At 46.2% G+C, this 14,356-nt stretch overlaps 1 pseudogene; it reads right to left on the bottom strand.

Annotated features, from left to right (window-relative positions):
- LOC106573297 (rap guanine nucleotide exchange factor 5-like) overlaps positions 1 to 14,356 on the bottom strand; it is a 96,663-nt pseudogene that overhangs the window by 10,535 nt on the left and 71,772 nt on the right.

Below are 14,356 nucleotides of genomic sequence, written 5' to 3'. Positions count from 1 at the left end.
TGACAGTAACATTACAGTAATATTACAGACCACTGCAGGGTTCAGGAGACAGTGATGACAGTAACATTACAGACCCCTGCAGGGTTCAGGAGGTAGTGATGACAGTAACATTACAGACCACTGCAGGGTTCAGGAGGCAGTGATGACAGTAACATTACAGACCACTGCAGGGTTCAGGAGGGAGTGATGACAGTAACATTACAGTAACATTACAGACCAATGCAGGGTTCAGGAGGGAGTGATGACAGTAACATTACAGACCACTGCAGGGTTCAGCAGGCAGTGATGACAGTAACATGACAGTAACATTACAGACCACTGCAGGGTTCAGGAGGCAGTGATGACAGTAACATGACAGTAACATTACAGACCACTGCAGGTATCAGGAGGGAGTGATGACAGTAACATGACAGTAACATGACAGTAACATTACAAACCCCTGCAGGGTTCAGGAGGCATTGATGACAGTAACATTACAGAAACATTATACCACTGCAGGGTTCAGGAGGCAGTGATGACAGTAACATTACAGACCAATGCAGGGTTCAGGAGGCAGTGATGACAGTAACATGACAGTAACATTACAGACCACTGCAGGGTTCAGGGGGCAGTGATGACAGTAACAGTACAGACCACTGCAGGGTTCAGGAGGCAGTGATGACAGTAACATTACAGTAACATTACAGACCACTGCAGGGTTCAGGAGGCAGTGATGACAGTAACATGACAGTAACATTACAGACCACTGCAGGGTTCAGGAGGCAGTGATGACAGTAACATTACAGTAACATTACAGACCACTGCAGGGGTTCAGGAGGCAGCGATGACAGTAACATTACAGTAACATTACAGACCACTTCAGGGTCCAGGAGACAGTGATGACAGTAACATTACAGACCCCTGCAGGGTTCAGGAGGTAGTGATGACAGTAACATTACAGACCACTGCAGGGTTCAGGAGGCAGTGATGACATTAACAGTACAGACCACTGCAGGGTTCAGGAGGCAGTGATGACAGTAACATTACAGTAACATTACAGACCACTGCAGGGTTCAGGAGGCAGTGATGACAGTAACATTACAGTAATATTACAGACCACTGCAGGGTTCAGGAGTGAGTGATGACAGTAACATTACAGTAACATTACAGACCACTGCAGGGTCCAGGAGACAGTGATGACAGTAACATTACAGACCCCTGCAGGGTTCAGGAGGTATTGATGACAGTAACATTACAGACCACTGCAGGATTCAGGAGGCAGTGATGACAGTAACAGTACAGACCACTGCAGGGTTCAGGAGGCAGTGATGACAGTAACATTACAGAAACATTACAGACCACTGCAGGGTTCAGGAGGCAGTGATGACAGTAACATGACAGTAACATTACAGACCACTGCAGGGTTCAGGAGGCAGTGATGACAGTAACATTACATAAACATTACAGACCACTGCAGGGTTCACGAGGCAGTGATGACAGTAACATGACAGTAACATTACAGACCACTGCAGGGTTCAGGAGGCAGTGATGACAGTAACATTACAGTAACATTACAGACCACTGCAGGGTCCAGGAGACAGTGATGACAGTAACATTACAGACCCCTGCAGGGTTCAGGAGGTAGTGATGACAGTAACATTACAGACCGCTGCAGGGTTCAGGGAGGCAGTGATGACAGTAACAGTACAGACCACTGCAGGGTTCAGGAGGCAGTGATGACAGTAACATTACAGTAACATTACAGACAACTGCAGGGTTCAGGAGGCAGTGATGACAGTAACATTACAGTAATATTACAGACCACTGCAGGGTTCAGGAGACAGTGATGACAGTAACATTACAGACCCCTGCAGGGTTCAGGAGGTAGTGATGACAGTAACATTACAGACCACTGCAGGGTTCAGGAGGCAGTGATGACAGTAACATTACAGACCACTGCAGGGTTCAGGAGGGAGTGATGACAGTAACATTACAGTAACATTACAGACCACTGCAGGGTTCAGGAGGGAGTGATGACAGTAACATTACAGACCACTGCAGGGTTCAGCAGGCAGTGATGACAGTAACATGACAGTAACATTACAGACCACTGCAGGGTTCAGGAGGCAGTGATGACAGTAACATGACAGTAACATTACAGACCACTGCAGGGTTCAGGAGGGAGTGATGACAGTAACATGACAGTAACATGACAGTAACATTACAAACCCCTGCAGGGTTCAGGAGGCATTGATGACAGTAACATTACAGAAACATTATACCACTGCAGGGTTCAGGAGGCAGTGATGACAGTAACATTACAGACCACTGCAGGGTTCAGGAGGCAGTGATGACAGTAACATGACAGTAACATTACAGACCACTGCAGGGTTCAGGAGGCAGTGATGACAGTAACAGTACAGACCACTGCAGGGTTCAGGAGGCAGTGATGACAGTAACATTACAGTAACATTACAGACCACTGCAGGGTTCAGGAGGCAGTGATGACAGTAACATGACAGTAACATTACAGACCACTGCAGGGTTCAGGAGGCAGTGATGACAGTAACATTACAGTAACATTACAGACCACTGCAGGGTTCAGGAGGCAGCGATGACAGTAACATTACAGTAACATTACAGACCACTTCAGGGTCCAGGAGACAGTGATGACAGTAACATTACAGACCCCTGCAGGGTTCAGGAGGTAGTGATGACAGTAACATTACAGACCACTGCAGGGTTCAGGAGGCAGTGATGACATTAACAGTACAGACCACTGCAGGGTTCAGGAGGCAGTGATGACAGTAACATTACAGTAACATTACAGACCACTGCAGGGTTCAGGAGGCAGTGATGACAGTAACATTACAGTAATATTACAGACCACTGCAGGGTTCAGGAGTGAGTGATGACAGTAACATTACAGTAACATTACAGACCACTGCAGGGTTCAGGAGGTAGTGATGACAGTAACATTACAGACCACTGCAGGGTTCAGGAGGCAGTGATGACAGTAACATTACAGACCACTGCAGGGTTCAGGAGGCAGTGATGCCAATAGCATTACAGTAAAATTACGGACCACTGCAGGGTTCAGGAGGCAGTGATGACAGTAACAGTACAGACCACTGCAGGGTCCAGGAGACAGTGATGACAGTAACATTACAGACCACTGCAGGGTTCAGGAGGTAGTGATGACAGTAACATTACAGACCACTGCAGGGTTCAGGGAGGCAGTGATGACAGTAACAGTACAGACCACTGCAGGGTTCAGGAGGCAGAGATGACAGTAACATTACAGTAACATTACAGACCACTGCAGGGTTCAGGAGGCAGTGATGACAGTAACATGACAGTAACATTACAGACCACTGCAGGGTTCAGGAGGCAGTGATGACAGTAACATTACAGTAACATTACAGACCACTGCAGGGTTCAGGAGGCATTGATGACAGTAACATTACAGTAACATTACAGACCACTGCAGGGTCCAGGAGACAGTGATGACAGTAACATTACAGACCCCTGCAGGGTTCAGGAGGTAGTGATGACAGTAACATTACAGACCACTGCAGGGATCAGGAGGCAGTGATGACAGTAACATTACAGACCACTGCAGGGTTCAGGAGGGAGTGATGACAGTAACATTACAGTAACATTACAGACCACTGCAGGGTTCAGGAGGGAGTGATGACAATAACATTAAATACCACTGCAGGGTTCAGCAGGCAGTGATGACAGTAACATGACAGTAACATTACAGACCACTGCAGGGTTCAGGAGGCAGTGATGACAGTAACATGACAGTAACATTACAGACCACTGCAGGGTTCAGGAGGGAGTGATGACAGTAACATGACAGTAACATGACAGTAACATTACAAACCCCTGCAGGGTTCAGGAGGCATTGATGACAGTAACATTACAGAAACATTAGACCACTGCAGGGTTCAGGAGGCAGTGATGACAGTAACATTACAGACCACTGCAGGGTTCAGGAGGCAGTGATGACAGTAACATGACAGTAACATTAAAGACCACTGCAGGGTTCAGGAGGCAGTGATGACAGTAACATGACAGTCACATTACAGACCACTGCAGGGTTCAGGAGGGAGTGATGACAGTAACATGACAGTAACATAACAGACCACTGCAGGGTTCAGGAGGCAGTGATGACAGTAACATTACAGTAACATTACAGACCACTGCAGGGTTCAGGAGGCAGTGATGACAGTAACATTACAGTAACATTACAGACCACTGCAGGGTTCAGGAGGCATTGATGACAGTAACATTACAGAAACATTAGACCACTGCAGGGTTCAGGAGGCAGTGATGACAGTAACATTACAGACCACTGCAGGGTTCAGGAGGCAGTGATGACAGTAACATGACAGTAACATTACAAACCCCTGCAGGGTTCAGGAGGCATTGATGACAGTAACATTACAGAAACATTACAGACCACCTCAGGGTTCAGGAGGGAGTGATGACAGTAACATGACAGTAACATTACAGACCACTGCAGGGTTCAGGAGGCAGTGATGACAGTAACATGACAGTAACATTACAAACCCCTGCAGGGTTCAGGAGGCATTGATGACAGTAACATTACAGAAACATTACAGACCACTGCAGGGTTCAGGAGGGAGTGATGACAGTAACATGACAGTAACATTACAGACCACTGCAGGGTTCAGGAGGCAGTGATGACAGTAACATTACAGTAACATTACAGACCACTGCAGGGTTCAGGAGGCAGTGATGACAGTAACATTACAGTAACAGTACAGACCACTGCAGGGTTCAGGAGGCAGTGATGACAGTAACATTACAGAAACATTACAGACCACTGCAGGGTTCAGGAGGCAGTGATGACAGTAACATGACAGTAACATTACAGACCACTGCAGGGTTCAGGAGGCAGTGATGACAGTAACATTACATAAACATTACAGACCACTGCAGGGTTCACGAGGCAGTGAAGACAGTAACATGACAGTAACATTACAGACCACTGCATGGTTCAGGAGGCAGTGATGACAGTAACATTACAGTAACAGTACAGACCACTGCAGGGTTCAGGAGGCAGTGATGACAGTAACATTACAGTAACATTACAGACAACTGCAGGGTTCAGGAGGCAGTGATGACAGTAACATTACAGTAATATTACAGACCACTGCAGGGTTCAGGAGGGAGTGATGACAGTAACATTACAGTAACATTACAGACCACTGCAGGGTTCAGGAGGTAGTGATGACAGTAACATTACAGACCACTGCAGGGTTCAGGAGGCAGTGATGACAGTAACATTACAGACCACTGCAGGGTTCAGTAAGCAGTGATGACAGTAACAGTACAGACCACTGCAGGGTTCAGGAGGCAGTGATGACAATAACATTACAGTAACATTACAGACCACTGCAGGGTTCAGGAGGCAGTGATGTCAGTAACATGACAGTAACATTACAGACTACTGCAGGGTTCAGGAGGCAATGATGACAGTAACATTACAGTAACATTACAGACCACTGCAGGGTTCAGGAGGCAGTGATGACAGTAACATTACAGTATCATTACAGACCACTGCAGGGTTCAGGAGGCAGTGATGACAGTAACATTACAGTAACATTACAGACCACTGCAGGGTCCAGGAGAGAGTGATGACAGTAACATTACAGACCCCTGCAGGGTTCAGGCGGTAGTGATGACAGTAACATTACAGACCGCTGCAGGGTTCAGGAGGCAGTGATGACAGTAACAGTACAGACCACTGCAGGGTTCAGGAGGCAGTGATGACAGTAACATTACAGTAACATTACAGACAACTGCAGGGTTCAGGAGGCAGTGATGACAGTAACATTACAGTAATATTACAGACCACTGCAGGGTTCAGGAGGGGAGTGATGACAGTAACATTACAGTAACATTACAGACCACTGCAGGGTTCAGGAGGTAGTGATGACAGTAACATTACAGACCACTGCAGGGTTCAGGAGGCAGTGATGACAGTAACATTACAGACCACTGCAGGGTTCAGGAGGCAGTGATGACAGTAACGGGGGAGCCTAACATTACAGTAACATTACAGACCACTGCAGGGTTCAGGAGGCAGTGATGACAGTAACATGACAGTAACATTACAGACTACTGCAGGGTTCAGGAGGCAGTGATGACAGTAACATTACAGTAACATTACAGACCACTGCAGGGTTCAGGAGGCAGTGATGACAGTAACATTACAGTAACATTACAGACCACTGCAGGGTCCAGGAGACAGTGATGACAGTAACATTACAGACCCCTGCAGGGTTCAGGAGGTAGTGATGACAGTAACATTACAGACCACTGCAGGGTTCAGGAGGTAGTGATGACAGTAACAGTACAGACCACTGCAGGGTTCAGGAGGCAGTGATGACAGTAACATTACAGTAACATTACAGACCACTGCAGGGTTCAGGAGGCAGTGATGACAGTAACATTACAGTAATATTACAGACCACTGCAGGGTTCAGGAGGGAGTGATGACAGTAACATTACAGTAACATTACAGACCACTGCAGGGTTCAGGAGGTAGTGATGACAGTAACAGTACAGACCACTGCAGGGTTCAGGAGGCAGTGATGACAGTAACATTACAGTAACATTACAGACCTCTGCAGGGTTCAGGAGGCAGTGATGACAGTAACATTACACTAACATTACAGACCACTGCAGGGTTCAGGAGGCAGTGATGACAGTAACATTAGAGAAATGTTACAGACCACTGCAGGGTTCAGGAGGCAGTGATGACAGTAACATTACAGTAACATTACAGACCACTGCAGGGTTCAGGAGGCAGTGATGACAGTAACATTACAGTAATATTACAGACCACTGCAGGGTTCAGGAGGCAGTGATGACAGTAACATTATAGTAACATTACAGACCACTGCAGGGTTCAGGAGGCAGTGATGACAATAGCATTACAGTAAAATTACGGACCACTGCAGGGTTCAGGAGGCAGTGATGACAGTAACAGTACAGACCACTGCAGGGTTCAGGAGGCAGTGATGACAGTAACATTACAGTAACATTACAGACCACTGCAGGGTTCAGGAGGCAGTGATGACAGTAACAGTACAGACCACTGCAGGGTCCAGGAGACAGTGATGACAGTAACATTACAGACCCCTGCAGGGTTCAGGAGGTAGTGATGACAGTAACATTACAGACCACTGCAGGGTTCAGGAGGCAGTGATGACAGTAACATGACAGTAACATTACAGACCACTGCAGGGTTCAGGAGGCAGTGATGACAGTAACATTACAGTAACATTACAGACCACTGCAGGGTTCAGGAGGCAGTGATGACAGTAACATTACAGTAACATTACAGACCACTGCAGGGGTCCAGGAGACAGTGATGACAGTAACATTACAGACCCCTTCAGGGTTCAGGAGGTAGTGATGACAGTAACATTACAGACCACTGCAGGTTCAGGAGGCAGTGATGACAGTAACATTACAGACCACTGCAGGGTTCAGGAGGGAGTGATGACAGTAACATTACAGTAACATTACAGACCACTGCAGGGTTCAGGAGGGAGTGATGACAGTAACATTACAGACCACTGCAGGGTTCAGGAGGCAGTGATGATAGTAACATGACAATAACATTACAGACCACTGCAGAGTTCAGGAGGGAGTGATGACAGTAACATGACAGTAACATGACAGTAACATTACAAACTCCTGCAGGGTTCAGGAGGCATTGATGACAGTAACATTACAGAAACATTAGACCACTGCAGGGTTCAGGAGTCAGTGATGACAGTAACATTACAGACCACTGCAGGGTTCAGGAGGCAGTGATGACAGTAACATGACAGTAACATTACAGACCACTGCAGGGTTCAGGAGGCAGTGATGACAGTAACATGACAGTAACATTACAGACCACTGCAGGGTTCAGGAGGGGAGTGATGACAGTAACATGACAGTAACATGACAGTAACATTACAAACCCCTGCAGGGTTCAGGAGGCATTGATGACAGTAACATTACAGAAACATTATACCACTGCAGGGTTCAGGAGGCAGTGATGACAGTAACATTACAGACCACTGCAGGGTTCAGGAGGCAGTGATGACAGTAACATTACAGTAACATTACAGACCACTGCAGGGTTCAGGAGGGAGTGATGACAGTAACATGACAGTAACATTACAGACCACTGCAGGGTTCAGGAGGCAGTGATGACAGTAACATTACAGTAACATTACAGACCACTGCAGGGTTCAGGAGGCAGTGATGACAGTAACATTACAGTAACATTACAGACCACTGCAGGGTTCAGGAGGTAGTGATGACAGTAACATTACAGACCACTGCAGGATTCAGGAGGCAGTGATGACAGTAACAGTACAGACCACTGCAGGGTTCAGGAGGCAGTGATGACAGTAACATTACAGAAACATTACAGACCACTGCAGGGTTCAGGAGGCAGTGATGACAGTAACATGACAGTAACATTACAGACCACTGCAGGGTTCAGGAGGCAGTGATGACAGTAACATTACAGTAACATTACAGACCACTACAGGGTTCAGGAGGCAGTGATGACAGTAACATTACAGTAACATTACAGACCACTGCAGGGTCCAGGAGACAGTGATGACAGTAACATTACAGACCCCTGCAGGGTTCAGGAGGTAGTGATGACAGTAACATTACAGACCGCTGCAGGGTTCAGGAGGCAGTGATGACAGTAACAGTACAGACCACTGCAGGGTTCAGGAGGCAGTGATGACAGTAACATTACAGTAACATTACAGACCACTGCAGGGTTCAGGAGGCAGTGATGACAGTAACATTACAGTAATATTACAGACCACTGCAGGGTTCAGGAGGGAGTGATGACAGTAACATTACAGTAACATTACAGACCACTGCAGGGTTCAGGAGGTAGTGATGACAGTAACATTACAGACCACTGCAGGGTTCAGGAGGCAGTGATGACAGTAACAGTACAGACAACTGCAGGGTTCAGGAGGCAGTGATGACAGTAACATTAAAGTAACATTACAGACCTCTGCAGGGTTCAGGAGGCAGTGATGACAGTAACATTAGAGAAATGTTACAGACCACTGCAGGGTTCAGGAGGCAGTGATGACAGTAACATTACAGTAACATTACAGACCACTGCAGGGTCCAGGAGACAGTGATGACAGTAACATTACAGACCCCTGCAGGGTTCAGGAGGTAGTGATGACAGTAAAATTACAGACCACTGCAGGGTTCAGGAGGCAGTGATGACAGTAACAGTACAGACCACTGCAGGGTTCAGGAGGCAGTGATGACAGTAACATTACAGTAACATTACAGAACACTGCAGGGTTCAGGAGGCAGTGATGACAGTAACATTACAGACCACTGCAGGGTTCAGGAGGCAGTGATGACAGTAACATTACAGTAACATTACAGACCACTGCAGGGTTCAGGATGCAGTGATGACAATAGCATTACAGTAAAATTACAGACCACTGCAGGGTTCAGGAGGCAGTGATGACAGTAACAGTACAGACCACTGCAGGGTTCAGGAGGCAGTGATGACAGTAACATTACAGTAACATTACAGACCACTGCAGGGTTCAGGAGGCAGTGATGACAGTAACATTACAGAAATGTTACAGACCACTGCAGGGTTCAGGAGGCAGTGATGACAGTAACATTACAATAATATTACAGACCACTGCAGGGTTCAGGAAGCAGTGATGACAGTAACATTACAGTAACATTACAGACCACTGCAGGGTCCAGGAGACAGTGATGACAGTAACATTACAGACCACTGCAGGGTTCAGGAGGCAGTGATGACTGTAAAATTACAGACCACTGCAGGGTTCAGGAGGCAGTGATGACAGTAACAGTACAGACCACTGCAGGGTTCAGGAGGTAGTGATGACAGTAACATTACATTAACATTACAGACCACTGCAGGGTTCAGGAGGCAGTGATGACAGTAACATTACAGTAATATTACAGACCCCTGCAGGGTTCAGGAGGCAGTGATGACAGTAACATTACAGTAACATTACAGACCACTGCAGGGTTCAGGAGGTAGTGATGACAGTAACATTACAGACCACTGCAGGGTTCAGGGGGCAGTGATGACAGTAACATTACAGTAACATTACAGACCACTGCAGGGTTCAGGAGACAGTGATGACAATAGCATTACAGTAAAATTACAGACCACTGCAGGGTTCAGGAGGCAGTGATGACAGTAACAGTACAGACCACTGCAGGGTTCAGGAAGCAGTGATGACAGTAACATTACAGTAACATTACAGACCACTGCAGGGTTCAGGAGGCAGTGATGACAGTAACATTACAGTAACATTACAGACCACTGCAGGGTTCAGGAGGGAGTGATGACAGTAACATTACAGAAACGTTACAGACCACTGCAGGGTTCAGGAGGCAGTGATGGAAGTAACATTACAGACCACTGCAGGGTTCAGGAGGCAGTGATGACAGTAACATTACAGTAACATTACAGACCACTGCAGGGTTCAGGAGGCAGTGATGACAGGAACATTACAGACCACTGCAGGGTTCAGGAGGCAGCGATGACACTAACATTACAGTAACATTACAGACCACTGCAGGTTTCAGGAGGCAGTGATGACAGTAACATTACAGACCACTGCAGGGTTCAGGAGGCAGTGATGACAGTAGCATTACAGACCCCTGCAGGGTTCAGGAGGCAGTGATGACAGTAACATTACAGTAACATTACAGACCACTGCAGGGTTCAGGAGGCAGTGATGAGAGTAACATTACAGACCCCTGCAGGGTTCAGGAGGGAGTGATGACAGTAACATTACAGTAACATTACAGACCACTGCAGGGTTCAGGAGGCAGTGATGACAGTAACATTACAGACCACTTCAGGGTTCAGGAGGCATTGATGACAGTAACATTACAGTAACATTACAGACCACTGCAGGGTTCAGGAGGTAGTGATGACAGTACCATTACAGTAAAATTACAGACCACTGCAGGGTTCAGGAGGCAGTGATGACAGTAACAGTACAGACCACTGCAGGGTTCAGGAAGCAGTGATGACAGTAACATTACAGTAACATTACAGACCACTGCAGGGTTCAGGAGGCAGTGATGACAGTAACATTACAGTAACATTACAGACCACTGCAGGGTTCAGGAGGGAGTGATGACAGTAACATTACAGAAACGTTACAGACCACTGCAGGGTTCAGGAGGCAGTGATGGAAGTAACATTACAGACCACTGCAGGGTTCAGGAGGCAGTGATGACAGTAACATTACAGTAACATTACAGACCACTGCAGGGTTCAGGAGGCAGTGATGACAGGAACATTACAGACCACTGCAGGGTTCAGGAGGCAGCGATGACAGTAACATTACAGTAACATTACAGACCACTGCAGGTTTCAGGAGGCAGTGATGACAGTAACATTACAGACCACTGCAGGGTTCAGGAGGCAGTGATGACAGTAGCATTACAGACCCCTGCAGGGTTCAGGAGGCAGTGATGACAGTAACATTACAGTAACATTACAGACCACTGCAGGGTTCAGGAGGCAGTGATGAGAGTAACATTACAGACCCCTGCAGGGTTCAGGAGGGAGTGATGACAGTAACATTACAGTAACATTACAGACCACTGCAGGGTTCAGGAGGCAGTGATGACAGTAACATTACAGACCACTGCAGGGTTCAGGAGGCATTGATGACAGTAACATTACAGTAACATTACAGACCACTGCAGGGTTCAGGAGGTAGTGATGACAGTACCATTACAGTAACATTACAGACCCCTACAGGGTTCAGGAGGGAGTGATGACAGTAACATTACAGACCACTGCAGGGTTCAGGTGATAGTGATGACAGTAACATTACAGTAACATTACAGACCACTGCAGGGTTCAGGAGATAGTGATGACAGTAACATTACAGACCACTGCAGGGTTCAGGAGGTAGTGATGACAGTAACATTACAGACCACTGCAGGGTTCAGGAGGGAGTGATGACAGTAACATGCAATGTTTTCTGAGGCACCTTTCAGTAGCAGAGGAAGGAAAGGGATCTTCGGCGTTTTGGTCTTCCTGAAAGTGTCCCTGTAGGCTTTGTGGTTGAGAGAGGGGTCCTGTGAAGACATGTTGAGACAGATGTGATGCTTGTCTTTGGGGAGAAACGTGGTCTTCTGCGTCCCAAATGGCAACATATTCCCTATATAGTGAATACTTATGATCAGGGCCCATAGGGATCTGGTCAAAAGTAGAACACTATGTAAGGCATAGGATGCCATTTGGGACTCAAATATGTGCACTGCAGAAGCCCTCACAACCCCTAACATCTGTTACTGTGTCCCAAGAGACCAGACCTAGTGATAATTAACAAGCCTCCTGCTTTTATTAACTCAACAGTGAAAACAAATAGCCTATTTAATGACCAGATAACCCAATATGTTCCCAGTACTATACGTACAACCCAGAATTCCATGGATAGTCCCATTCATTATTACAGGATCTCTACACAATACAAAATCATGAACTTACCGTCAACATCTCCAGCTCCAAAAACACTTTTTCAATTTTCCTGGAACTTTCTGATGGAAAGAAAAACAGGTTGAGTTGCCACAACATTTACTGGATCTCCTCAGACCTCCTCCTTGTCCTGTGAAAAGATTTGCACACCCTCCTCCCTCATACAATATTATTACCACCATAAATAACAATGACTGTGGCAACCCTGTGTTTATAAACGTAGATATCAACTTTGCTACTTCAGCATGGTTTGTTGGTACAGTTGATGCCACGCAGGGATATGGGCCAGAAGGTTGAGGGTTCGTCGACCACCACAGACGAGCTCACTCTCCCTGCTTGTCTCATTACACTACGATCAGAGCCGGCAGCAGACAATGATCAGCTAAGAGGAAATCAGATTTTTAACAGTTTGATGCTATATTTATAATTATATAAAATATTTGCAGTGAATTTTCCAACAGTGGAGGCTGCTGATGGGAGGACGGCTCATAATAATGGCCAGAAAGGAGAAAATGGAATGTCGTCAAACACCTGGAAACCATGCATTTCATGTATTTGATACCATCCCACTAATTCTGCTCAGGCCATTACCACAAGCCCGTCCTCCCCAATTAAGGTACCACCAACCTCCTGTGTTTTCCACCAACAGGTTTCTGTGCCAATGCACCACACACAACCAATATGAAATGCATAAATGCATACTGCTTACTGACTGAGCGCTTATCATCATGGTTTGTGTTTTCAACTCCACAAGTAGAGAATGTCTATCTGACAGAGAACATCCCCCCTACCTTATAGACTTACTCAGTATCGAAGGCTTGGCTTCACAATCTACGAATGTCATTCAACTTTTTGCTGTTTTGAAACAGATGTCTCTTTCCATTGATCGAATGGCCGTTGCTCAGTTAAGATGCTGGAATTACACTGAGTGTACAAAACATTAGGAACTGCTCTTCCCATGATATAGACTGACCAGGTGAATCCAGGTGAAAGCTATGATCCCTTATTGACGTCACTGTTAAATCCACTACAATCAGTGTAGATGAAGGGGAGGAAACAGGTTAAAGAAGGATTTCTAAGCTTTGAGACAATTGAGATATGGATTGTGTATGTGTTCCATTCAGAGGGTGAATGGGCAAGACAAAGATTTAAGTGCCTTTGAACAGGGTATGGTAGTAGGTGCCAGGCACACCAGTTCGTGTGTCAAGAACTGCAATGCTGCTGGGTTTTCACAATCAACAGATTCCTGTGTGTATCAAGAATGGTCTACCTTCCAAAGGACATCCAGCCAACTTGACACAACTGTGGGAAACATTGGAGTCAACATGGGAGAGCATCCCTGTGGAACGCTTTGGACATCTTGTAGTGTCCATGCCCCGACGAATTGAGGCTGTTCTGAGGGCAAAATGGGGTGCAACTCAATATTAGGAAGGTGTTCCTAATGTTTTCTACAGTCAGTGTATAGTGGGGGGTGCAACTCAATATTAGGAAGGTGTTCCTAATGTTTTGTACACTCAGTGTATAGTGGGGGGTGCAACTCAATATTAGGAAGGTGTTCCTAATGTTTTGTACACTCAGTGTATAGTGGGGGTGCAACTCAATATTAGGAAGGTGTTCCTAATGTTTTGTACACTCAGTGTATAGTGGGGGGGGTGCAACTCAATATTAGGCAGGTGTTCCTAATGTTTTGTACAGTCAGTGTATAGTGGAGTGGGGTGTGCAACTCAATATTAGGAAGGTGTTCCTAATGTTTTGTACACTTGGTGTATATTCGAGTGGAGTGGATGAATGTGAGCA

Source organism: Salmo salar, chromosome ssa05, assembly GCF_905237065.1.
Source record: "Salmo salar chromosome ssa05, Ssal_v3.1, whole genome shotgun sequence".
Classification (NCBI taxonomy): domain Eukaryota; kingdom Metazoa; phylum Chordata; class Actinopteri; order Salmoniformes; family Salmonidae; genus Salmo; species Salmo salar.
Note: the sequence above shows the minus strand (reverse complement) of the source record. Positions and strands in the feature narration are given on the sequence as shown.